Here is a 27,236-nt window from a genome sequence, read left to right as displayed (position 1 = left end):
CTGCAGGCAGAGGAAAGCTGTGATTCTGTTGTTGCTGCTTCTAAGTTGTCTCACTGCCCAAGGTCCTACCTGAGGATCAGAATTAGAGAAGTAAAACCTATCACCCCAAGAGGTATTTTTACAGTGACTGAGGTGCAGGGTGTCTGTGCAGAACTTTCACTATTCACTTCCTTGCCTACCAACATAGAGCCACAGGCTCTGGCTACCACAGGGAAAAACAAGCATTAATAGTCTGGTTGGTTGGGGATTACTTTCCTTCAGCAAAGCCCCTTCTGCACTGAAAAATAAAGACAGTTAAAGGCAGATAAAATACTAGCAATTATTTAACTAAACTAAAAAAGAAGTCATACACTTCTCTGAAATAGCAAATTCCCTTCAAGGTCCTGCAGAAGCAGTCAAAATATACTTTTCATCTTTATGGAAATATTTATATCTTATTTTAAATTAGAAGTTTAACAACAAAGTCACTTTCAGCTGCAACTCAATCCAGAAATGGATAGTGAAGCACTGAACTTGCTCTCACTCGTATCACTGCAGTGTCCTGTGGTAAGAGCAGGAAAAAACCAGAATAAAATAACACATCCCCAGTTTGCATGCTTGCAGCTCTTTTAAAAGGGCAGTTTGCTACTGATTGAGCTGCTGGCAGAAGGCAGGAGGGGAGCTGAAGGGTTAAGTGAGACAGCATGGCAGTTGTTTCACAGCAGCAGTAATAAATCCTCTGATTACAATGGTATCCTTGTTGGTCCATTAACGACTGCCTGCAATGATTATGCCAATAGAAATGCATCTCCCAATGCAACTGGGTGAGTTCAAGCAGCAAGTGAGAAAGGGCACAGCAAAAAAAAAACCAAACAGAAGTAACTAATGTAGGAGGAAGGGGAAAGAGAATCCGACAGAAGATGTAAAAAGTGGAAATTAGGTCAGCTCTCCGACTCAGGGCCTGAACTCCTCCGTGCCTGTCGAGGGCTCTGCTTGTCACATGTGCAGCCCATCCATCTGAGGCTGTGCTCCCTCCCAGGCAGTGCCAGAGGGTCCCTGCACTGCCTGCTCCATAATGGCCCTTGCAAGAGGTGCTTCCTGCACATGTGAGCTCTGTGAGACCCCTCAGACATCATGGACAGAGGTAACACACCCAGCCCAGGCACACAGGGCAGCAATGCTCTCCTGCAGCTTCCCCAGCCCCACACAAACCCACAGGGGCTGGCAGCAGGCACCCCAGGACCCTCTCAGAAACCCCTCCCTGTGCACCCAGAGCAAATGTGCAAGGGGACAGATGTGCTCAGCCCCAGTTCTGGCTTGTCTTTGGAGGAACCTGGCAAAGTTGAAGCTTTCCTAACTTCTCACAAGCGCTTCAAGCTCCAGGAAAAAGGATGCCTGCCCATCCCTTTTGCCTTGGGCTTTACTCTTGGGCTGCAGCCCCACCAGCAGCACAGCACTGTTCACATCATTCCTTTGAGTGGATGCTCCTCCAAACATGCTAGCCCCCTTCCCCTGACTGCTTTGGGTGCAGTGTGGCAGGTGCTGGGAGCACACTCACAGCCCCTGCCCTCAGCTGAAGCTGCTCTTGGCAACAGCACAAGCCAGGCTCCTGCTAACAAGCTCCTTCTCCTCCATCCACCCCTGTCCCAAAGCATCCCAAGGAGCATCTGCTTATTAGGACAGCTAATTTAGGTGGAAAAGTTCAAGCAACCTCATTAAAATTAAAAAAAGAGAAAAGAGGAGAAACCAGAAAGGGGTGGTAAAAGGACAAGGCGGCACCCAGCAGTGAGAGTCATCATCTGTTCATTAAGCAAAAATTATCTGGAGCATCAGTGGAGCAAACCCTGATGACAGCAGCCCAAAGGGCAAAGGCACTGAGGACAGAGAGGCAGCCAAGGAGTGCCATGAGCTGGGTGTGGGCAGAGAGCACAGGATTCATCCCTGCTGCCATCTCCCAGCCAGCTCAGGGAGGAAAACCTTTATAAACCTTTATTCCCTCACACATGCACACTTTCTTTTGCAATCCTGCTCTGAGAGGTAGATGTGCTCTGCAGGGACTGTGCAAATCAGCCTGCAAGTAAAAAATAGCCTTGAGGAGGTGGCAGAGATGACACCCAAAAGGACATGGATGTTTGCTTCTCTGCAACAAGGGAACTTGTGCTTGGTAGAAGGCTGGATGTCCCTTCTCAACTACCCAGCACTTGGCAGGAGGTGGTTCCTGGCTAAGCTCAGAACCCCCAGACATGATCCAGGCACACGATGGCACTGCCCTGCTCCCAGAGCTCTCCCAAAGGTAACACTCACACCTGGTTCTGCTCTGGGTGATGCTCCCTGCCCCAGCTGCTGTGCTCAGTGACACCTGGCCAGCCTGCCAGCCCAGCCCAGACCCCTCCAAAACAAAGCCTGGGAGGGCAGCAATGGGCTGCAGACCACCATGTGCCACACCAACCTCTCACCTGTGGAGGCAACAACCTCCAGCAGCAAGCCAAGGTGAGACAGAGCACAAATCCCTCCTCTGGCTCCCTCCCTGCTCCACAATCTCACCTCTGAGAGGGTTTAGCTCTCCCACTGATCCTGAGCACCAGCAGCTACTGCAGCTTAAGGCAAGCCTAAGCCACTGCAAACACGAGGGCAGAGCACATCAGCACGCAACTCTTCCACCCAGGGTTAAGCTGATGTGTTTTACTTAACAGCACTTGTGAGCTAAGAGCAGGGATGTGGGAATTTGCTGGGGCTTAAAGCAGCACAGGGCAACCTGCTAAGCCACAGCCTCCTGGAGCCTGCAGGACAGGCAGGGAAAGCAGACAAGGAGCAAACACGGAGCTGATGCAGCCTGGGCTCCTCTGAAGCTGTGCAGGCAACACTGTCTTAACGTTTTACACCTCTGAAGCTGAAGTAAGAAATGACAGAAATAGGAAGCTTAGAAAATCCTCTTTTCTCCAATTTTTTGAGAAGCCTGATTCCATTCCACCTAGTTCACTCAGGCAGGCAATAGGAACAGCTGAACAAGGAGAGTCGTGTATAGTATCATTTCAAAACACATCCCAGGCCACATTCCACATTCCCCCCGGACTATAATGATGTTTGTGGTGCTTTATAGTCAGGTAAGTCACCCTTCTCAAAAATCAATTTTCAAGGAGGATTCACTCTCCTCTGCCTCAGCTATACAAGCAACACCAAGAGATAAGAGTGCAAGAGCTGCTTTCAGAGATTAGTGCCCCTGCTTCAAGGGCTCGGCAGAGATCACACAGGAGGTCAAGGTGTGCAAGTGGGAGCTGCTTTTCCTTCACTTATTCAATAATGAAGGTTTTGAAACCAACAAGCACCTTTCTCCCATCTGCCTTTGGGCACCTAACCTGTCCCTAGAGGTGCAAAGCCCACGATCACAACTTCCAGCATCCCCTTCTGTCCTACTCGAGCCCAGCAGTGCTTTATTTTTGCCTCGAGGGCAAGACAACACAGACCAAGGCACAGCTGGGAGATGGTTTTGCAAGGAGAATCTGAGTCCATCCCCTCCAAAACCCACTTTTCTGCTGAACACACCAGAATGGAGCATTTCAACCCTTAAATGCAAAGCACCAAAGAAAGCACACAATTAGGCTTTACTCTCCATTATTACAGCTAAAATTCCTGTTCAGCCCAGGTCTGGGTCTCAAGTTCCTATGGAAAGACAAAGAGAGAACTCAGGTATCCTGATGCACAGACAGGGAAGGAGAGAATCACATCCTGCACATGCAGATTACTGAGAGACATGGGATAGTTAATAGGTAGATGAGAAGAAGTTCTGAAATCTAAGGCAAAAATCAAAGCCATACAAACTAAGACAGTGGAAATCCTTTCTTCATCTATCATTCCTGTTTAAAGCATGGAAATTATTTGTAACATATTATACAAACATACACCTTCACCAGACAATAACCATGTAGGAGCCACAAAGTCAGCGTGAGCTGGAAGGATTTCTGGAAGCTGGAAGGAAGGGTGGTGGCTCTTTTGCATATTTCCAAGCTACTTTCTTCCAACAAGGTTTTGGCAGGTCAGAACTGTTACTCTGAAGTTGGCACCCTCATAATGAATGAAAGGCACAGTCTGGCTCTTGCAGGATGGAGTCCAAGTTCCCCAGCCACAAGGACCACCTGCTCTTCTCCTTTACTAGAATCTGAGGAAAGCAGAATTAAGATGAATAAAGCTAATTCAGCCAAACAGTTGACAGCCTTCTGCCATCTGGTCAAGGTAGCATAGATAAAACAAGGCAACATCCATTTCTGCAAATCTGCTTCCTTGAGGAGTTTATTTTCTACTGTACCTCTGCAGTTTGGTGTCTTACTCACATGGCTATGTTATCTCTCTTCTCCAAGCTTTGTCTAGTTCAGCTGGTGGTAATTTGAGGGACAGAGGATAAGTAAAAGGGAGGTGAAATGGCTCTGCTTGAAATCTTTGGGCTTTCCAGACTGCAAAAAAAAATGTAATTGTGTAGCAATGAGCTAGTCTGGAAAAGCCAATGTGGCATGTACAACCAGCTGACTTCCTGCATGAGACTGTCTGGCATCTCTGTATTAGTACCTTTTAATAATTGTGTTTATTTTTATATGCATTGATCTTAGCAGCACAGACAGACAGGCCAGTGATGGTTACAGCCAGAAGGGAAAGCTCAGTCTTCAAGAATACAGGTAGCTCTCCTACATCACAGTGCTCCAAGTTTTCCAGGACACCCCAAATCCTTTGCAGGAGACTGTGGGCATTTAAAAATAACTGTTCAGGAAATAAATCTCTCATTAAAATAAGGAGAAGATGCTTTTGGCACACCTACCACTAACCCAAAGGCACACAGTGCATCAAAGCCGTGCATTAAGAAACCCACTCAAAACACTAAAGAAAATAAGTCACAAAATAAACTAGTAAATAGGAAGTTTCCATGATGTCTACAGAGCAGGATCAATAGCACTGACTCCAGCAGAATTTAGCATTTTATTTATAGGGTCTCCAGCCCTTCTACTGGTAAAGCCTCTAAATGAGAGCCAAGTTGACACACTCCTGTCCCCAGATCCACAGACAGCTCCCGCAGTTTTCCCACTCTGTGCTTGTTTCACCATTGCATCTGAGTGCAAAAGGCCCTGCAAGCTGCCAGCTTCCCAGCTGCTGCTCCCCTGCAGGTAAATGGCAAAATGGCCAGCAGGAAGCATTGCACTCAGGCTGCTCCCCAGGAATGCCCTGGGCAGAGGGAGGCTCTGGAGTTTGACTGGCTGAGATACCCAGGGGGAAAAGCCTGGGAGCAGCAACAGACACTGTGCTGGTGGCTGTCAGCTCAGCAGATGGAGGAAAGCACAGCATAATGGAAACACCACCAACTCACAGCAGCCTGAAATGACTCTGGAGCAGGAGGAGGGCGAGGGAAGCTCTAAGCAGTTACAGAAAGAGGACTCTCTAAATGTGCTGGGGTGCTATGAAAGGAAAATGAAGGAGCAATCCTAAGGTAATCCTTTTGACAAGAGTCTTCAGGAGGGGCTTCTCAGCACTGCAACACTCTTGGACGGTATCATTTTCCACATTCACCTTTTTACCAGCCTCTGGCAGGTAAATGTTCTCAGGCTGACCTCTTCCTACAGATATTTAGGCTTCCAGAGGAGGCAGCACCACCTGGCAGTGCAGCGTTTGCACCTGCCTCCCACCTAACTTCTGCAAGTGGCCACTACTTTGAGAATGCTAAAGTTCTCAAAATGAGAGGGAAGACAGCAGTTCAAGAATAAGTTTTGCAGATTGCATTAAATAACTGGAGAAGCAGAAGAGATACCCACCACATACTAATATGGAAAACAATTAAATGTTTGGTCAACCTTTAGACACCAAAGAAGTCATCTGGAAAATAACCATAGCACTATGGCAATCAGGGGAAAGCAGTGATTGCACTTTTTTAGATACTGAGCAATTCAACCAGGCAGCAAAACCCACAGGAAACCAAACTTCAGTAGCTCTTCTGCCCACATTTATTCTTCTCTCTTTTATAAAAGTCTCCAAAGTTGGCACTGGTATCAGCACTCTATCCTGTCTAAAACAAGGGACTACTCAAACAAAAGAACCCACTGAAGGTAGACTCAAGAGCCTTGTTTTGTGGCATAGCTAGGATACATCATCCCTTCTTGCTTATCACTGTTTTGTTCCCTGTAACAAAGCAGGAGAGTTTTAAAGGCTATCATATTTCAGATCACAGCTAAATTCTTATAAACACAGCCTTCAAAAAGGAAGGGAAGAGCTTTAGACTGTTCCTTTTCTTCTGTTACATTAAAATGGTATGAAGGTTTTTTCTTCTTTTCCACATAATTATTCTGGTGGAGTTCTTTTGTGTTCTAAAAGCTTTGCTTGAGCACATTAGGTATTCAAGTCTCCTGTGCCCTGGCAAACTCAAGGGTGACTGAAGAACTAGTGGAACCATGACAGCACAGAGGGGAGAGTGGGGAAATCAGTACATGAGGGAAGGGAGCTCCAGTCAGACTCTTACAGCTCCCATTAACAGGCACACTTGGGAAAGAAATTCCTTGGGAAATGCTCTCTTACCTGTGGCCTGTTAGCAGAGGTGGGCACACCTGAGATTCCAAACTACACAGCAACTCCAAAACTAACTATACAGCAACATTGAACACTGCTGCCCCAAAATAAGCAGGGAAGGGATTGAAAAAAAAAATCATCCTTGTTTAAGAAAAATGTTCATTCTTCTAGCCATCACTGAAAAAAAAAACCAAACAAAAACCACAACATAAAAGAGACAGAAAGCTATTTTCCCATAAAATTCATTGCAAGTTTGTTTGAGTACTCGATCATCCTCAGACATTCTGGATCTATTAAGGTCTGGTTTATGCCAGACAATTCCACACAAAGTGATTTCAGTTAAACTAATGCAGCCTCTTATCCTTGCTGTTAAAAGAGGTATTTGTAGCAGACTTTAATCCATGCAGTTCACCTTGATAATTTCAGGAATTTAAGGGTACCCACAAAGGGGTGGGGGTAATGAGACTGTGGAAAAGATAGGCAGGCAGAGTGCAAAACTCACAACCTCACACATGGCAAGAGAAAAGCCAATTCCTATCATGCCACCACTGCAAATTCAGCCCCCAAGAGTACTAAGAAACAATATGAGAAAAATGTAAAGATTAAATTCCTAGGAGGCTGGCAAATGCCCCTCCTTTATCCACAGAGCTGCTGAGGTGCACACCACCACACTGAGAGCACAGCCTTCCACTGGCTCTGGGTAAACCTGGCTTGGCAACTATTTCCTATGGCCCACGAGATGTTTGCCTGTGGAAACAGGCTGAGAGTGGGTAAGAGAGAAATGTGTCATGTTCACCCTGCACACAGGAGCAGAGACAGAGGGGGTGGATGTGCAGCCTAACAGGGGCTCCAGCACTGGCTTGCTGAGTTTCACCTCCACCAGTCTCCTCCTACCTCTTTTCCCCTGCATTTATTTTAAGCTCTTAGGTCCCTGTGATTCAACATTTTTCCTTTAAGGAAAAGAGTCATGTATTTGTTTTCCACCTCTACAGTTGGTGGTGACTGCTGTGGTTTTGCCCTAGGTGCAGACCAATACACTGCTCAGAGAGATTTTGAGACAGGGCTTTCCACTGAACTATGGAAGCACTGGCTCCCTCCTGGAAATGTTATTTCCACAGAAGGACTGAGGCATGCATGGCTGGTGGTGGCAGCAGGACTGTCCGTGCTGGGAGTCAGGCACAGCTTAAAGAATTGCTCTACTGGGAAAGGAGGAAAAGCAAGGTCAACAAACTCAGTCCTTCCCCATTTTGCAGTGCACAGCTGCTCATGGAGATGGGCAGCACTGGAGACCCCAGCCTGGTTTGGAGCAATCACATCCCTCCACCTGCCTGTCCATGGGTCAGACCTGACCTCTCAGAAATGCAAACAACATCACACCTCCCCAGAGCAAAGTGTGACATGTTCATCCATCAGAGCCATGTCCTACCTAGCCAAGAAACCTCCCACAGTGCCAAGGACCTACACAAAACCAGGTGACCGCCTCACAAATCCTCTCAGTAGCCCAACAGGAGGTTGGCTCCTCCTCAGCAAACAGAGGAGCATCCATCAGGGTCCTGCACTGCTATTGCATGAAACCTTACTATCCTTTTAGACACTACATAACCTTCTTTTCCTTCTTTCCCAAAATCACCAACCACTTCCACTGACACAGCAGAGCAGACCAAAACAGGGCAGACACCCCCCTGGGTGGAAAATGGCAGAATTTTCCCAAGGTGTGATCAAATGGCTGTGCAACCCCAGGCAAGCACTGAATCACTGCCTCTCCAGCCTCCCTGCATCTGGAACAAAAGCCAGCAGTGCCCTGGGAGAGGCTTTGCTTTCTGTCCATGCAGCACCTCCTGACACATCCCAGAAGGAAAGGCTGGATTGTAACCTGCAGCCCCAGAGATACACAAAAGGAGGACACCATCAGCTGTACACACTCAGGAAACTTCACCTCACTGGGAAAATAATTGCAAGGTTTGGGCTGTGTTTGTTTTCCCAAAGCCCCCAGTGGCTGTCACATTATCAGAGCAGATTACAGAGCATCTCTGCTGACATGCTCAATCGCACACACCTGTGAAAACCTCTCATTTTCCTTTTAAATATTTCCCTCCTTCCTGTCTTCCACTTTTTATTATTTCAATTGTTTCTCCACAACCTCATTTATCTTCAGAGTCAGCCATTTAGATTTTAATAAAAGGCTTCACTGTCTATCCCCTTTTTTCTTCAAAGGCCCCGATTTATTTTGCTGCCTCTTCTTGGTTCCCCCCAGCCTAATTGTTATTATTTTTAACCTTCAGTAGTTTCCTTTGCTTTCTTCTCCATTCTAATCACTCCCTGCTCCTGTTTTCCCCTCTCTGTACCAAGTCCCTTTCATCCCTCACCTCCCTCTCCGCCCCTGGCCAAGCATCCAAATGCACACGGAGCAAGCGTAACCAAACATAAATATGAAAGGGATCATCCAATTTCAGCAAAATGCTTGCCCCTACCTATTCAAATATTTAACTTGCAATGACTAAGCCCAAGAAGATCATAAATTTTTTTTACAGACCTCTGCAGGTCTTTAATAAACCTCAGGCTGCACCTCGCTGACAGCCAGAGCTGCAGTTGCTGAGCTGTTTCCTATGCATTACAGCAGATTTGCTCCAAGGTAAGCAAGAGGGACGCTGGGCTCGAATTAGAAGCAAGGAGATTTCATTCCCCAGTTGCTGGTTTATTGAAATTCAATGCTCCCTCTCACCTGACGCTTTGTTATGCTAACCCCTACCAGCCAGCAAAGATTTCTGGTCCATGGGGAAGGCAAGCAGCCACACTCCCAAGACACCCAGGGAATTGTCCTGCAGGTGACACTCCCATCAAACCTGGGAGCTGGTGCATCCTGCAGCACTGGTGAGACCTGTGGCATTGCCAGGGACTCTTGTAGGGCCCCACTGCCCAACAGAGGGGCCCCTCCTCCTAAAGGAAGGCAGACATGGGGGTGTCACTGAAGGCACTCCACGCCAGGGGACACCAGGTGACAGCCACATCCTGCACCAGATTATGGCAAGGGCTGTGTGGGGAGCTCCTGGTGCCTTAGAGGGGCAGGAACTCCTGGGGTTCTGAACCCCCTGCACAGAGCACCATCAGAGTCTTGCACTGCTATTTTAGACACTACACACCATTTCATCCAAGCCATGTCCTACTGGGAACACACAGCTCCCACTGCATTTCCACCTTGTAGAAGTGCATGGTGTTCGCTGAGCTTGAGGACTTCATGGCTGAGTAGCCAGCTGGGACAGCAGCTACCCCAGACCATCTCCCCAGAGCCCTGTGCTGCACAGTGATGTCGGAGAAGAAAAGATGAAACCTCCAGGCAGCTCACAATGCCCTGGGATTGCATTTGGGAGCTGCTGGCCCCTTTCACTCATTGCTCTGCCTGGGGAAAAATGCAGAAGGCAGGACAAAGATACAGACAAGGAAACCACTCCTGGAGTGTAAAAGAGCCCTCACAGGAGTCATACTCCACTTTGCAGCATTTCATTAAAAGTAAACCCTCCTGAAGGGAAGAAAATAGCATCTTTCTTTTCCAAAACGGGAGGAAACATGCAAAAGCTGAACCATACATGCCCCTGGGTGAGGCAGTAAGACAGCCTATACTATTAATGCCCACCAAGGAGTTTTGACATAGCACTGCCATAGCATTGGCAAAAGACTGCATTTACAGAGTGGAACAGGGCTGCAAAACAAAGTCATCTAACTCTTCATGCCTTCTGCCCATTTCTAGAGGAGACAGAAAGCTGCTTCAAATGGTAATGCAGACTTTACGTGTGGCCAAGCTGGGTGCACAAACCTGGCTGAAAGAGAATGCATCTATTTTTGTTTTACCTATCCTGTGAGTTAATCCCTATGTTTCACACTGGCTCTTTACACCCACCCTCAGCCATGGAGATGCCCTCAGTAACGTGGCAAGCCTTGGGTGAAGCTTGGCTGGAGCAACCCTACTGCACCCTTCCAGCAGTGCTGGAAGGGGCTCCTGCCTGCCTAGCACCAGCAAACACCTCAGGCTCTGCTGGGAAGAAGGTGCCTGAGTTTAGCATCCCACAGGAAAAGCAGGTCTCACCAGTACAACCAGCCCCACAGCAGACAGCACTGTGCACAGTGAGAGGGAAAGTTTTTTAAACCACCCCGAATTCCCCAGCATCCCTCTGGCTGCTTTCCCACAAAGCAGACCTCAAACCAGTCTCTCACTAGGAGGAGATAAATAAATAAAATAAAACACGCCCGTGTGTGGGCTCATGCAATTTTAATCAAACTAATGTCTGCAGGAAGGGGGGCAGAGGGGCAGGGAGGGATTACTCGTTCCGAGCACTCCCGTTCATTCCCATCTGCGATCCCTTCACAGGAGCAGGGGAGGCACAAAGCGAGCACGGGGCTGGCTCTGCTTTAGTCACCGTCTGCTGCTCGTGGTGGCAGCCAGAGAGCACCCCGGGGAGCCACTCCTGTGTGCTGTGCCAGCTCATTACACACCGACAGGAGCACCTGGAGAAAGCTTGACTGGGAACCGTGTTCCTGAAAGCCAACGGGAGAGGAAACCCAGCATCCTAAAAAACCAGTGGTAACTCACGGCAGGAGTCAGGGAAACCAGAGCTGCTTCCCCATGGGAGGGCACATGGGCTGGGAGAGAGAGCACCCTGAGCTCCACTGGGAATGGTCTTAGCCAAAGGAGCAAGGACACTGCTCCTTTGTGGCAGGGTGACAGCCTGGAGCAGGCATCAAGGCAAGTGGGTAGCAGAGAAGCACCGAAAAGATAATTGTGGGCATCTCTGGGGGGCAAGGAGAAGGCAGCAAGATGGAGCAATGGCTTGAAAAGTATTGGGTGCCACTACCTTCAGAAACAGCAGGCAAAAAGCTGGAGCTGCACAAGGGTAAGAGAAGCTAGTGGCTTGTGGGCATATAGTGATGTTTGCCAGCTGTGTCAATGTCTGATGTGCTTCAGAGGTGAAGGAGAGAAGATCATGGCAAGAGCAGAAGGGGAGCTCCATCTCCCACCTGACCATGCAGCCCTGCAAGCTTCCATCCCTGCCTCTCAGCAGGCCTGTTGCTAAGCCAGCAACACCAATGCTCACCAGCCTCACAAAGGAACACAAAACGCTGAGTAACCATTTGGGAAGTGGTCCATTCACCTCAATGCCTCCCCTGGGGACACCCGAGAACCACCAGCTGTGGGGAGAGGCAGAGGTGACTGAGCTGCTCAGGGGGGCTCAGGTATTAACCCAGCCCCTGGGACCTGGACACAGCTCCCAGATGGGGATTAAAGCCAGCTAAATGAGAATTTCAAACACACACCCTGCAGCAGCAAATAATCAGGTGCCAAGAAGGAGATTAACCCTGTGGGGCTGAAGGAAACAAAGGCATAAGAGCCGGTCTGTTTAAGAAGCTGCTGCTGCTGCTTTGCCCATACGAGCACAAATCCGACCAGGAGGAATCTGAGGGCAGTGCCTGCGTGAGAAATACTGATTGTTAGGAAATAAAAGCCTCTGACTTCATGCAGATCCACAACAAGTGGCACGAAGATCCCTGCAATAGCTGCTAGGCAGAGGCAGTGAGTCAGGTAGTCTCCCACCCAGGTTGTACCACAGGAAGCACGGCGCTTCAGAGCTTATTTTAGCTGATGGTGAGCAGAGCACAGAGCTCCTGCAGCAGGCCCTGCTCTGCCAGCTCCCAGACCTACAGCAGGCAGCACACAGCACCCTCAGGCACCGACTGCCATGCCCTGACGGGTGGGCAACAGCTCCTCATCTGGGGTCAAAGTGACACACAGGCCATTGATGGAGCAGCGGGGCTATGGCGATGTCCTTCACAGGTCACAAAGCCATTATTTTGGGGGGGTGCATGCCAGCCAAGAGGGGTTGCTGTATCTGCAGACCCAAAAGAGCAATGCCCTGGTCAGCATTTACATGTTCAGGGGACCGTCCATTCCAAGCCAAGATGGCAGAGTAGGAGGAACTGCTCCTCATTTGCAAGCAGATGCAGGCAGTGCTCCATTTGGGAGCAGGCTCCTCCTGCACTCTGCTGGCAGGAGAACAGCTGTGAGAGGCGTGCTCCTTACTCAGGGGCCAGCCTTGTGTCATGACAGGCTTCCAGTGACACGTCCCTAATGCTCGTGCTGCTGCAACAGGAACACGGTTCCCAGTCAGGCAGCCTCCAGCAATACCACCTTGGGCTGTGATCTTGTCAGGTTCCATCAGCTTAATCAGGCTCTGCTCTGGCTGCCGTGCAGGGGTTTCACAGACAGGCTGGCTGGCTGTCCTGCTGCTCCACACAGCATCCCTGAGTGCTCAACAGCAGTGCAAAGTCCTGGCAGTCAATGAGAGGACTCACATTTCAGTCTTGTCAACTTCAACCAGAAGATAGTAAGGGACAGGATGGGTCGCCCTGTGGGCATCAGCTCAGTGGACCAGTAATAGGGCTGGGACTGTGATGCCTGGCTCCAACTAATGACACTCTAGCAGTGATGGAAAGCATCTTCTAGCCTTTCAGTGAGAGATCTGAGGAGGGGGGGGTTCTACAGTAGCTCCTGGGGGCACCTGTGTCATCTAAAACATCTCATTAGTGCAAACTGCCCACAGGTATCTGGCTGAACTTAGCCCTACCAGAGCACCCTGTGGCCCGAACATACCACAGGAGAGAGCAAGCCCATCTTGCTGCTCTGATGGTGACAGGGCTGCCTGCAGAAACTCATCCCAATTCTGCCAGGGGCAGCTCAGCACCCGTGCAGCACCCTGAGCCAGCTCTGTGCTGTTCACAGCAACAGGCTCCGGCTCAGCCCGGCCCCACAGGCACAACCCAAACCCACAGCACTGCTGCCCAGCTCAGCACAGGGGCACAGACACCTCTGGGGTCCTGCTCCTCCTCTGCCCTTCCCTCCATCCACATCAAACCCTCACCAAGAGGCTCACTAAGCAGGTGAGGTCTGAGGTGTCTGCGGATGGGCACACAGGACACTGCTCTGGCCACAGACACGCGGGAGCTGAGGGGATCCGAGAGTGCTGGGCACCAGCGTCTCACTCCCCACTGCTCACCAGTCCTGTGACTCACAAAGTCACTTCAAAAGCAGCTCCTCAAAGCACCAGCACTGCCTCTGACATCCCAGTCACAAAGGGAGAGGAATAAAGGGTAGGAGGCAGCAGTGCAAAGGTAATTACTGCATCCTGACAGCCCCGATGGAAGACAGCACTGAAAGCCCCATTGTCTGCTCCAGAGTCAGAAGCCTGAAACAGCATCTAGGGCACTCGAAGGACACATGGAAAGGGTCCCACAAAGCCCTGCAGAAGGAGGCCAGATGGACAGGGACCCATGTCTCTGGCACTTCAGGGGCCTCCTCCCATTGCAGGAGGGAGCAGGGACACTCATTTCTCCCCAGCCACAGTCCCTCTCTGGCCATCCCCATTTCAGCTCTCCCTGCTTCAGTACCTCCAAGATGCCAACCTACACACCCCACTGCTTTCAACAGCACAAAAAGTCCCATCCAAGGTCTTCCACCTGCCACTTCTACACTCTCTCCTCCTCCTGCCTTCCCAGTGCTGCTGTTCCTGCTGCCTTTCTTCTCTCCTCTCACCTTCTGCTGGGTTTTTAACCCCTCCATCTCCCTCAGCCCACTCACTCTCTGCCTTGCATGCCTTCATTTGCTCTCCTTCACACTGCCCAGCACTGGGATGACCACAACCTTCCCTTTCCTCACTAAGGGAAGGGGTGCCATAATCTCCTATCCCACAAAGGGTCCACCTTTGGCTCAGCTTACCCTGCACCCCAGGACTCTGCTTGGAGGCAGGAACCTCTCATGCAAAGGGATGCTCTTCCCTGCACACTCCTCTGGATATGCTTATACACTCAGGAGCTGCTTGGATGATGGGCAGTGCTCCTAAGATCTGAGAAGGGAAGACACTGGAAGCACCCTCATGACCACAGCACACCTTTCACTCTGCCCCAGAGCACCTGCCCCTCTCAGGGCAGCCCTTCTGGCCTGCACCCACAACAAAGGAGCTCCTTCAAAGCACAGAATCTCTCCAAATTATGAGAGACTCATGCCCCTGACAATGCCACCTCTCCAGCCACTTTCCCTTCCCCACAGGTAAACACTGCTGTGCCAGTGCTCCCCCTTCCAGCCCCAGTGCCAGGTGGGCCACCCATCAGGCACAGCCATCCCCTGCAGCTCTGCAAGGACTCCTGTCTGGGGACAGGTGGCATCAGTACACCTGAGAGAGCTCAAAAGGTGACAACAGACTGCCAGAGCACCTGTGGTCATCTGTGGCACGCTGATGCAATTTTTTTGCAATTTTTCAGTGGACACAGAGCCTGACATTAACCCTCTGCTAAGCAACCTGCTTTTGAATCTCTTCACTTCCATGGAGCAGCACAATGCCATAAAGAAAACCCATCTCTCTAAACCTTCTCACCCCCTCAGTGTCTTTGGCATTACAAGCTACAATCAGGAAACACTTTTGCTAAGAAACGGCTTCATAAAAATCTTGCTCTCTTGAACAGGCAGCTAAAAATGAAGGATGACAGGGTCTGAGAAAGTGAAGTGCTCAGAGCACATTGTGCCTAGCACAGAGGCATCCCTGTCCAGAAAACCCTGCCTGCCATGACACACTTCCCCAGGGCAGGCATCCCTAGCTCTACATTTCTTTGGAGAGCCCTAAGTTATCATTTCAACTCTCAAGCAGCAAAGAATAAAGCCCTGAAGGGTGCAATACGCTGAACCACAATGTCAAGGAACAGGAGCAGGGCAGAGCCGGGACACTGAAGGGCATCCAGCCCATTAGCACCAACTCATCATCCACGATCCCTCAAGGCAGAGGCTCATTCAGACTTCAAATGGGGAGCAGAGCAGCCCCACCTCTTGCCTCCTCAGGGTAAAAATCACGCTTCTCTCTGCATTCTAAAGCGCCTTTGTTCAGGTTTGCCCTGTTAGCTCTGGCTTTTCTTTGTAGGCTCTTCCAGAAGCATCTCTTGTCGATGGCAAGGGCAAGTGGGGCGGCTAATCCCATTCCATTAGCATCCTCGGAAATGCTCCAAGGACTAGGACGCTGCCGGGGTGCAGGTGGCCAGAAGGCGGCTCTCGGTAAGACAGCACGACTTCTGGATGCGTGCACACACATCCAGCCCCAGAGCCGTCTGCCATCAATAAAGCCTGCCAGAGGGGGGAAGAGGATAAACAAACAGCCCACATGTGGCTCCAAAGGAGATTTTTCTCCTACAGGCACAGCTTTCCCAAAGCCAAAGGTTGCCAATGCTCCTCTTTTCTGAAGGTGACACAAAACTTCTCAATGGGGGGAGCATGTTATGTACAATAACAACTGAGCACCCTCCCACAAGGGCCAGGGAGGGTGGAGGGGACACCCCCAGCCCCCCATGCTCCTGGGGGCTGCAGCAGCACCGCCCCCGATACCCCAGGGGGCAGATAAAAGGCTGACAGAAGCCATCCCCTCCTCATATGATGACCCAGCAGTGCCTGCAGCACTCTCATGTTTCTTGCAGCCCCCCTTCCCATTACATTTCCCATTTATAAACAGCTGTTTGGCAGTATTACTAATCAGTGCTGCATGGAATAATGTTACTTTTCCCAACACATTACTATTTTATCTTCTATCCTCCCCACCTCCAGCTGCTGCTTTCCTTCCACCACCTCCAGCCTGGAAAGCAATAATACATTTCTTCATTTTATTCAGGCTCTACTTTTCTGACAGCACAAACAAATTACTTGCAACCCATGAAAAAAAACAACCCAGAAAGTTTTGGTTTTTTTAAAATTAAATACTGTTAAACCCACTTAAAATAAATACTTGCTGAAGGAATATCAGCTGGAGACTGCTCTCTGACTTATAATAATCCCACTGCGCCCAGGGAAATCCTCTTAAACCTATATCAGATAAAGATTGTAAAACTGTTAGGGGGCTAAACTGACAGGGCAGACAAGAATCAAGATGGAAAATTTCTCTCCCCAACTCCTCCTCACCAAGGGGCAGCTGTGTCCCAGAGCAGGTCAGGTTTCCTTCTCAGCACACAGAGCAAAGCTCTGCACCACCTGGAGCTGAAGGGAGAGGGGAGGAAGGCCAGTCCTGCCAGGGCTTTGGGCTGAAGGAGGAGGAGGATAGGGCTGCTGTGGAACTCTAAACCACCAAAGAATTGCCTTCCCTTTCCCACATCTCCTGTGGGTAGCAAAAGCAGGGCAGAAACCCTCTGGAGCTTCAAACCTAAAGGATTCTCCCCATCTGCCCCTTCCCCCAACCCTTCTCTCCCTCATGCTCAATAGCAACATCTCTAATTAGAGATAAGGATTCCAAATCATCAGAGCTAGGGGTGGGACAGCAGCAGCAGGATTTCAAGTTTAGTGCTATCTTATCTGAGATGACAGAAAAGATCTGATGTAGATCGGTAATGCTCCTAGGAGAAATTTGTGCTGCTCTGCAGTTTGCTTGAGCACCAGCCACCAGTTTGACTTTGTTGGTTTTGCAATTTTTCAACAAGATCCACGCCACAGGGAGCATTTTGTGGCACAGAGCTGAGCAATGGGCACCGCACTCATCCTCTGCTATGTGGAGATTCCACTGTTCATCACCAGACCTATGTGTTCTCCAAGAGAACCCAAGGAAAGCATCACATCAACAGCAGAGACAGCTGCCCCTGCCTCTCAGGGCAGCAGAGCGACAGAAGTGCAGAGCAACCAAGTCTGAGGGGCTGGAATTAAAGAACAAATAAAACAATTCTCCAGGGAAAACAAATTAGAAAAAAAAAAAAAAAAAAGAAAAGAAAGAAGAGTGGGAGGAAGAGTAAACACAGCAAAAACCTCCCCAGGGAGGCACAGCAGGAAGAACAGGCAATGTGGAAGGCGAAGTTTTGGGTGGTAATGGAATCAGGGGCCGCTCCATTGCAGGATTTCTCAGTGCTGCAGCTGGCTGGAGCCACGGGGACCGTACTCCCTGTCAGAGTTCAGTGAGCAATTGCTAAGGCAGGGGACGGGTGCCATATGTTACCAGCTGCGCTCGCAGCCGCGGCTCTCCCGTTCAACGCCAAGATCCTCTCTGGAGGCACAGAGCACAGAACCTGCACGCCGTGAGCCTCTCCAAACAGGCTGCCAGAAATGCCAACAGGCTCTGCCAGTGCCACTGGGAGCTGGTCCCCATGCCAGGGAGCCACCGGGCCGTGCTGGCTGCTCAGTGCCCCGCACGGGCAGGGAGGTGCAGGTGGAAGGAGAGATGGGTGTCCCTGAGCTCCCCTCCAGCCCCTGGAAAGCTGCCGAGTGCACAGGAGGCATGAGGCAGGTACCAGGCTCTGCCCAGCCCACTTTGCAGCCTGCTGGCTCCACCACCTGCTCATCCAACCCAGCCCAGCTACTTCTGGCCCTGCTTTTGTGTGCAGTAATTCTTTTCTTATATTTTGGAGCTTTTCTTAGTTGTGCATACAGTGAAAAAGTAATCATTTGTGGGGGGAGAAAAAAGGGATTAGGACTGCCCAGACTACATCAGGAGGAAATGTTGAATTCAGGATGGGAGACAGCACTAAACTGTCTCCAATATTACACAACCTTTTGCCCCAGGCTTGAACTTAGGATGCTGAGTAAGCCACTGGTGGTAGAGCTGGTCTTCAAATGCACCAAGCTCTTGGACTAAAGATTCTTTTTTCCTACTTAAAAATCTTTGCATCCTTTACCTCTCTCAGCACATTATGCTAATATACACAACTTATGTCACCGATCTCTCTACTCTGGGGGACATACTGAAAGGCATCCTATAAAACACAACAATTATGATTACCAAACACCTCATTTTACCAGGAACTGGCAAAGCACACGGGAAGAGTCAGAAAGAGAAGCAAAAAGAAAAAGACATGGTCTGAGCAGGGTTGTGTTTTCAGCAATTCCTTTCAGGGCAGCAGAGAACCCCAAGCCCTGCAGCCTCGTTGGCACTGAGCAGGCTCAGGGCTCAGCAAAAAGCAAGTGCCACATGCCCATCACCCAGAGGGACGCCTGAGAGGAGCCAGACACGGCTCGAGAGCAGACTGGAGGGCACGACTCAGAGCCTTCAGAAAAGAGGCTTTTTCAGGAAAGGCTGCTTGGTTTTCAAAGATCATTTTAGCTGACTGTCCTGATGTTACAATTCAGAAAGCCACCCAAGCAAAACACTGCAGCTCTTTACAGTCTGAAGGCAAGTCAGCATTCAGGGTTCCACACCTGCCTTACTGACAAGGAAAGATGTACAAAGTCTGGAAACAAGAGGGCTGGTTTTAAAGACAAGCCTAGATCTGTGAGCAGAGGGCTGTGCAATTGCCTGAGGCTGAATTAATTTACATTTTTAGAAATGGCTTTTAAGAATACATTTTTTTCTTACAATGCATCAGCACAAGTGTACAGGTATGTCCAAAAAAGGACACACATTCTCATTGTAATTGCTCTCCACATGCTAGCTAAATTTAAAAAAAGTACCTCTGCCTCAAAGGGGACAATATAGGGAAAACATATGGAATACAGTGATGTGTTCCAAATGCATCTAATGCCAGGTTTTTGAGAAATGGGTAGGTGGATGCCATAAAAAAAATAAAATCAGATCCCCAACTGAGAGCCCTTCCCACAAAACATGTCATGCCACCAAGCTGCTTGAGGTTTTGAGGGACAGGGCAGAAAAAACTGAAGAAAGAAACAAAGGAGTGGATACAATGGATTGCCCATTTTTTAGGCACAGACAGCCCACCATTTGTTCCATTCCTCCTGCACATTCAGAGGTACAGAAGTGATGCAATGTAATACAACACTAAGAAAGAAAAGGAGATGGCAAACTGCAACGAAACAGGATTAGCAGGAAAACACAGTAACATGGGATGAGACAAAGACACACACAAGGAGTGAGCCCTGTCCCACTGTGCCAGGGCACGCACAGAGATTTCTGTCATAAGCCATCAGCTCCAACCTGACTGCTGTCTACAAAAGAGAGGTTTGGGAAGCACGAGGAATAACCAGCCCATGGAATTCAGTGCCAGATTGCACATGACTCAAGCACAGGGTTGCCTGTGCCGGGCTCCCACGTAGCTGCAGATCACTGGCCCCCAGTCTGGCAGTGCCTATCAGCCTCACAGCTCCTGCCAGGGGAAAACTGGGTGAGCTCAGGCAGCCACACTTCCAAGATAGCAGAAATGACTAAGCAGGACAGGAGATGAATCCTATTCAGCATTATTACCAGGCAGAGCTGAAATATAAGCCTTTGTTTTTAACTCCCGCTATCTGAGGAGCTCAAAGCCCATCACAATTATTTAGCATAGACTTTGTGAAAGGCTTGTGTGCTATTATCCCTAATTTTACCAGCTGGAAAATGGGGAGGGAGATGGATTGCTCCATATCCAGGGACACGCAGCAAGTTGGCAGCATAACAGGGCTGAATGCCTGCAGCATCTCAAACCAGGTGCAATTCCCCAGGCCCTGGCCACAGGAGCTGCCAGAGGTAAATCTGTTTACCCCTCCCCACTCCCTCCCCATTAACAGACAAATACTTCTTTTCCATCCATAGCAGGAACAGAAAGAAAAAGCAGAGGAGCATAGGTCAATTATTTTGTGAAGGTTACTACAGAGAGAATTAGGCATATAAAGGAGGACAGTAAGAACAAAATAGCCTGTGTCTAGCTGCAAAGGGCCACCTATAAGAAGGCATTTGATTTTTTTTTTTTTAAATCCCTTTTTAATGCCAGCTAAAGGGTAATTTGAAAGTGAAGGACATTTTGCTCCTCTGGGGAGCTAATTACTGCAACAAGCACAGCCCAAACAGGCGAAGATGAATGCAACTCACACAGCACAACACCAATCCTGCAGCTCACTTTGTTAATTCACTCAGCTTGGCCAGATAAGGCACACACATGTTTCATGGAGGTAGCCAAGCTGCCAAGACAGACTAAGGGAGATTAGGACATCTGTGCTTAGGATTTCCAAGTTCCACCTTCAAAGAGCAGAGCAATAGAGACCAACTCCTGCAACCTCACGAGAGAAATAAGAACAATATGAAATATTAAAAAAATGCCAGAAAAAAATATAATTTGGGGATGTAAAATAGTCCTTGGTGTTCTCACCTGGTTGAGATCATCAATGTTATGGCATTATTTAGCTCTGACCCTCCAAACTCCTTTATTTAGCACCAACCCTCCAAAATGCTGCCTAAGAGTGGTTCCTTTCACTAGTGCAGTCAAGTATCTCATCACAGGACAATCCAGGGTGGAAGGGACCTTGGGGGTGTGTGGTGCAGCTACAGGGCCAAGCAGGCTCAGCTATAAGGTCAGACAAGGCCACTCAGAGCTTGATCCTGTCAGGTCTTGAAAGCCTCCGGAGATGAAGCCTTTGCAACCTTCCAGGACAGGCTGAACTGCTTATTTTGATTTTTGCCCTGCTGCTGCTCATCTGCAAAAAGCCTGGTCTCCCCAGGACACAAGCTGCTCACTCAAGTACAGTGACAAACACTTTTCCCTGTCTCTCAGGTGAAGACAAAGAAGAAAAATGCAGCACAGAAAGAAGAGCCCCCAAAGACTTCTATCAAAACTGGTAGGTCCTTGTCTCTGAAACTGCCATCCCTCTCCTGGACACCTGCCTCAAGCAAAGCCACCTTCAGCCCTGGTCCTTGTCTCTGAGACTGCCATCCCTCTCCTGGACATGTGCCTCAAGCAAAGCCACCTTCAGCCCTGGTCCTTGTCTCTGAGACTGCCATCCCTCTCCTGGACACCTGCCTCAAGCAAAGCCACCTTCAGCCCTGGTCCTTGTCTCTGAGACTGCCATCCCTCTTCTGGACACCTGTCTCAAGCAAAGCCACCTCAGCCCTGCTGACAGCAGGAATAATCCACGTGCCCCACAGGGAGAGAACTGACTGCTGTCACCCAGGCTGCCAGGAGCAGACTGTGCTCTCCCAAACCCAAACTGTGACGTGACTTTCTCCCTCTGCTCTGTGCTCAGACAGATCACGTATGGCAGCACTCAACAAAGGGGGGAAGAAGGGAAGCTGCTGGCAACAAGCAGCAGCAGCTGGTACAGGATAATAAAAGTTCTTTTTTTTTTTTTTCCTTGACTGCTACACACTCTCTCGCTCTCAGCAGAGGTTTTTGGTGGCAAGTTCAATTAGGAGACCTGCTTTCTTCTCTTGAAGGCTTGTCTGAGACACACACAGCTCCCTTCTTTCCAGTGCTAAGTGTCTGGCCTGCATGAATCTTCCTCCCACGGCACCAAAGCCTCTCAGACACGCCTTAGACATGTCCTCCCTGTCCCAGCCATGGGCTTGCAAGTGGCCACACAGTTACATGCCACAGCTGCAGGGCACAGAGCATCCTGAAGACAAACTCCTAAAGGCATGGTGTGAGTGCCCATGGACTGAGTCCTGCTCTGCAGAGAGCTGCAAGTGCCCTGGGCAGCTCAGCATTAGGAGACAAGACCCCACGAGGCAGAGCCACAGCCAGCCCTGATGTCAGGCAGAGATGCAGATGGCTCTTCACCCAGCAATGCCCTTGCTCTCCACCACTCCCAAGCTTGGCATGGTGTAGAAACTCTACCACAATGGGGCTACCAGCCAAAAAAACCACACAGAGCCCCTGGGAGCCATCACAGGTAATACAGGACACAGGAGAACAGGGCACAGGCCAAGGCACCAACCTAGCCAGGCAGGATGAGACCAGTGAGAAGCAGCAGAGAGCATAAGAGTGACCACGCTGACAGGGCAGCCACTGAACAGCACTGAGCCAGCATGAAGCCTCTCTGCCCTCTGGGACCTAAGCCTGGCAGGAAGCAGGTCCTGGGGACCATCCCTGCAAGCACCCCCAGCTCCACAGCAGCCCCTGCCCACTGCAAAGGCAGCTGTGTTTGAGTGCTCCTGGTTTCTCAAGTCTGCACTGACATTGCTTCTTCCCAGCCTGTGGTACCGTGGGGACTGTGGTCTCCTCCCAGCCAATCCCCTTTCATTTTTTTGCTTTAACTTGTTTAGGATTGATGCTGTACAGCTGCTTCCCCCAAAATAAAGACTAAAAGACCTGCCACCTCCTCAAGTGCTTTGAAACCTTTCCTCCCGCTCTATCACTACCTGTTTAAGAAAAACCTCAAAGCTTGATTTCTTCCCTCAAATCACTTACTCTGAAAAAGATCTCAACGTTTTTGGGAGCACAGATGAAAAAACACTGAGATAAAAGTCTGCAACTTCTGAAGAGGTTAGACCTGGGCCTCTTCACTGTTATCTAAGTGAGGGTACAGGCACACAAACAATTCATCGCAGAGATACAGTGGAGTACAAATTTGCAGTGACTCACGCTCTTTGAAGGAACTGCCATGTGCTCAGTTCTACCCTGCAGCAAAACACAAGTTTACCCATCAACAGGAGAGGCACAAACCACCACCTCAATTTGCATAGCACTCCTGCAGCTTCACCAACTGAATTACTGCACAGAAACCTCCTCTGCTGCCCATATTTCAAGAGTTAAGAAAAGGGATAATTCCAATGGTAATCTGGAAAATACTGCTGTCTTGCCAGTGGTGATGCTGTGCTTCTGGGATGCTGCTTTCCTTCACCTGCAAATTTTTTGCTGTCTCTTAACTTCTTAAAAAAGTACATACTTATCACAGCCAGCAACAAGCAGGACCTCAACACAACTGTGTGCATTGTGCCTAGATCCATAGTTCAATTACCCTAATTTAAATTTTGTACAGCACACTCTGCTGCACACTCAAGTGTCTTCCCAATTCAACCACAAAGTCAAAATTCCCATCAGTTGCTTAGAAGCCTGATAGGGCAAGTCTCCAAAAGCAGCCAAGTTTACAGCCACAGTGCCTAGCCCCAGTCTAACATGTAGGATCTCTCTCTAATCAACACAGAGAACAATGAGCTTAATTTAAACAAAGGTGGACGGCTCTCCAGATTTGTCCTTTTCTGTCTTCTGATGGCAGATATTGCCTGGATATCTACCTCAGGCAGCGAGTTTGGTGTTAAACAGGTGGCAGACAACTCATGAGATCTTCCAAAATATTTTCCTGCCACCCTGAGTAAAAGAGCATGACACAATTTTGTGTCAGTCTCAGGGAGCTAAAATCTGGAGGCAAACAACAGAGCTGCAGACTTTGTACACGGGCTAATCCTTTCTCATAAATCAGTCACAAGGCCACAGCTCCACAACATCCTGAAGAGCTTTCTTTTTTTTTTTTACCCCATCTCCCTCAGCACCTGAGATGTCCTAAATTCTTCTCCTAACACATCTCACAGCCCAGGCATGACTCCATCATCCCAAAGATGCAGCTCAGAGGGGGATGAGAAGAGGAGCAGTAGGATACAGAAAGGCTTGTTTTTGAAGCAATTGAAGACTGGTGAAGAAGATTAAGCCTTGATACACATGCTGCATGGCAGAAGGCCTTTGAACCACATGACTGGCCTCATTCCTAGCTTCAGTGAGATTAGCACTTGTGTTGCATGCCTAAAATTCAGATAAGAATCCCACAGAGTGCCTGGGGAGCACTTCTTACTCCAGGCCATCACAGACATCAGGTCCTCAAAGCAGTACTAGACCAAAGTCTCAGTGAGGGAAAAGCAATCTGGAACAGTGACATTAATAATGGCAGAGGGACAACCAACCATGCTTGCTGCTCACGAGGTGGAGAGAAGTGTACTTTCAAGCCAAACTGGCATGTCTCTGAAGCTGACAAGATTGTTTTTTAGCAGGCTCAGAGCCCTGGAGACACAGCCTTCACCAATGCTCAGACGGCAGGAGCAGAACACATCCCAGCTGCTCTGCTGCAAGCTGAAATGCCCCAGTGCAGGTAGGTGTAGGTCCCATGCAGCTCCCCTGTCACAGGGCTGCAGCATGAAGGTGGAAAAGAGGAGAAACTCCTCCTCCAGCTCCTTCCTCAAACCATGGCACACAACAATTCCAAGGTCCCAGAGCAGCAAGCCTAAAATCAACACTGCTTCAAAGCCATCCACTTCACACATAAGTGGAGAGAATAGAGATGCTAACAAACCTGTCTCCCTTCAGGCTTTGCTGCTGCCAGAAAAGAGCCACTCAATCTAATGAGTCAATTAAAAATTCATCACTGGATGAACAAAAAAAAAAAAAAAAAAAGTTTGGTTCTTTTTCTGAGAAAATGAGAACAGTAACTCTTTTCTGTACCTCTTCTTGCACAGTATCTGCAGAAGCAAAACCAGCCTGAAAACCCCAACCTATAGTTGAGACAGGAAAATAGAAAGGACCTGTGATCTGCCCAGGTCTGTAGAGCCCATTTCCCCAGAAGGACTTCAGGGTCCAACAGAGTTGAAGTCAGTCAGAAGTCACCATTTCCCATGAATGAGGGGCAGAAGGAAGGCTCTCTGTAAGGACATTCTGTCTACAGGTCATTGCTGAGAGCACTCTGAAAAATTCAGTTTCTGTCAAGAGTTTGGCTAGCCCACAGAAGGGAACGTACACAGATGCTCATGTTCAAAGTGCAAGTGACCCTAAGCCATTTCCAAAGTGAATTTTCAGAAATGAATTAAACTAAACCAAATTAGGGCCCAAAATCCTGAGCAAAAGCATCCATGGAGGGGCATAATGTGATTTAACTAATCCACTAGAAGTTACTTTAGATCAATTTTCTTGAGTATCTCTGACACATGTAAGCCCCAAAGCCAATGTCCTCCAAGCACAGCTCATGGGTGTCTGCAGACTCCCAGATCTTCCTGGTTTGTAGCTGTGGAAAGGGAAGGACAGAGCAAAACCAGATCAACCCAGCTTTGGCTCCCCAGACTCTTGGGAGAGCAGAGGAGGAGCTTCCCACTGCCCAGCCACTGAATATGCTGACTGTGCTCAATTCCAGCTCTTTGGCAGAGCCACCAGAATCCATCCAACCCCACCCTGCCCCCGGGCACGTTTTTTCAGTGGGTGTTGGTTTCAACGGGTTTCACTCCCCAAGGTGACTTAACAAAAGCAGCGCTGACTCAGTCTTGTTTAAACTGCAGTGGGAACTGCAAATCTGGAGACCTAAAGCAAATTACAGACCCACAAATAAAAAATAGAATACTCAGGCATCTAACCCCCCCAACCACTCATGGACATCAGATGGCAAAAAAGGCACCTAAATAAGCACCTACACCTGTGCTGTGGAGATTCACCTGGGACAGTGGCTGGGCTGGCACCTCTGAAGGAAAAAAGTCAAAGGAAGGCTATTGTGATTGAAATCATATCCTGGCTCCTTTCACCCTGGATTTCTTGTGTCAACACAGCCTGAACCAGCAGCACCACCCTGGGCTGGATAATGTCAAAGTGGTTTCCAAGCTGCAGCCTCACAGACACCCCCCAAGGAAAGCAAGCCTGCTTGCTGTCTGTGGGCTTGAATTTGCTAGAGGGGTGTCTGTGTTGTACAGGAGCTTTTTCAGAGGTCTTTCAGCCAAAGAGTTGGATGGAAGCTAAATTTGACTGCTGTTAGCTGAGTTAGACACTTCAAATACTGCTTTGAGCTTTGAGATACAGAAAGCAAGCTGAAGCTTGAAAAGGTCAAATCATCTAGTCAAAGAGGTGCCATGGAAATACTCCAGATTTTAAAAGTACCTGTTTTTGATTTTTCTAACACAAACCAAAAAAAAAAAGAAAAAAAAAATCCCAAACCAGCTTCTGCACACTCATCTACAGACAGCTCAATCTGCTCAGTGGTTTCAGGATGTACTCAGCACTGCTGTAAGAGCCTGAAGATGACCATCTCTCCTGCTCCCTTTTATGTGCTGCTCATTACTACTGCTCTTCTCCCTGCTCAGTTATTTCACCACCTTTGGCAGGCAGCTCTCTGGTCTGTGACTTGTGCCATCTGACACAGACTCCCTGGTCCTTTCCCTCTCTGTAAATCAGCCCCAGTTTTGCTTTCAGCCATGGCTTCAAACGTTCCTCTGCCCAGCCGTGCTGCCTGGAGTCTCGTTTTTATAAAGGCCTTATTAGTGAAGAAAGCTCACTATTTCCTGTGCCTCTACACTGTGATTTCCTGCGATTCCCACCACTGTGCCACCTGCTCTCCACTCCTGTTCTCCCTCCCAGGATTTTTATCTGACAGCCTATGCAGACCACACTGCATATATTGGGTGGAAGGGTCTCACACCCCATTGTGGAGTTACATTTTAGTTTGATGGTATGCTCTGTCTCACCCCTTGAAAATGTACAGTTTATTCCAAACCTGTGATCCTCCCCTGAAGTATCATGGATGTGTAATCCCACTGGGCCAAGTCTTATTCTGCACCCACTTTGAATCTCCCTGTTAAACTGCGTGAGGGAGACCAGTTTCTTCTTGGCCCTTTTCTCCCTAGGCTCTCCCTCTCTTTCCCTCCCTTCCTCTTCCCCCCTTCTCCCTCAGAAAGTATCATGTATCTGTAATCCCAACAGGCCAAATCTTATTCCATGCCCACTTTGAATCTCCCTGTTAAGCTGTGTGAGGGAGACCAGATTCTTTTTGGTCCTTTCCCCCTAGGCTCTCCCCCTCTTCCCCTTCTTCCTCAGAAACCCTGCTGCTCTCAGGGGTAGGACCCGTAATAAACCCTCAACTAATTAGCACCCTCAGAAGCCGTGTGGAGACTCCTTGCCTGCCTGCCCAAGTCTTGTTCTGCGCCCACTTTGAATCTCCTTGTGAAACTGTGAGGGAGACCAGCTTGGGCCTGGTTCTTCTTGGCTCTTTTCTCCCTAGGCTCTCCCTCTCTTCCCCTCCCTTCCACTTCTCCCTCAGAAAGTATCATGTATATATA

The 27,236-nt window shown here is 49.1% G+C and overlaps 1 protein-coding gene across 1 annotated transcript in view; it reads right to left on the bottom strand.

Moving 5' to 3' along the window:
- IGSF3 (immunoglobulin superfamily member 3) overlaps positions 1-27,236 on the bottom strand; it is a 92,781-nt gene that overhangs the window by 37,876 nt on the left and 27,669 nt on the right. The window lies entirely within an intron of this gene.

The sequence above is a fragment of the Melospiza georgiana genome, chromosome 2 (assembly GCF_028018845.1).
Source record: "Melospiza georgiana isolate bMelGeo1 chromosome 2, bMelGeo1.pri, whole genome shotgun sequence".
NCBI classification, from domain to species: domain Eukaryota; kingdom Metazoa; phylum Chordata; class Aves; order Passeriformes; family Passerellidae; genus Melospiza; species Melospiza georgiana.
Note: the sequence above shows the minus strand (reverse complement) of the source record. Positions and strands in the feature narration are given on the sequence as shown.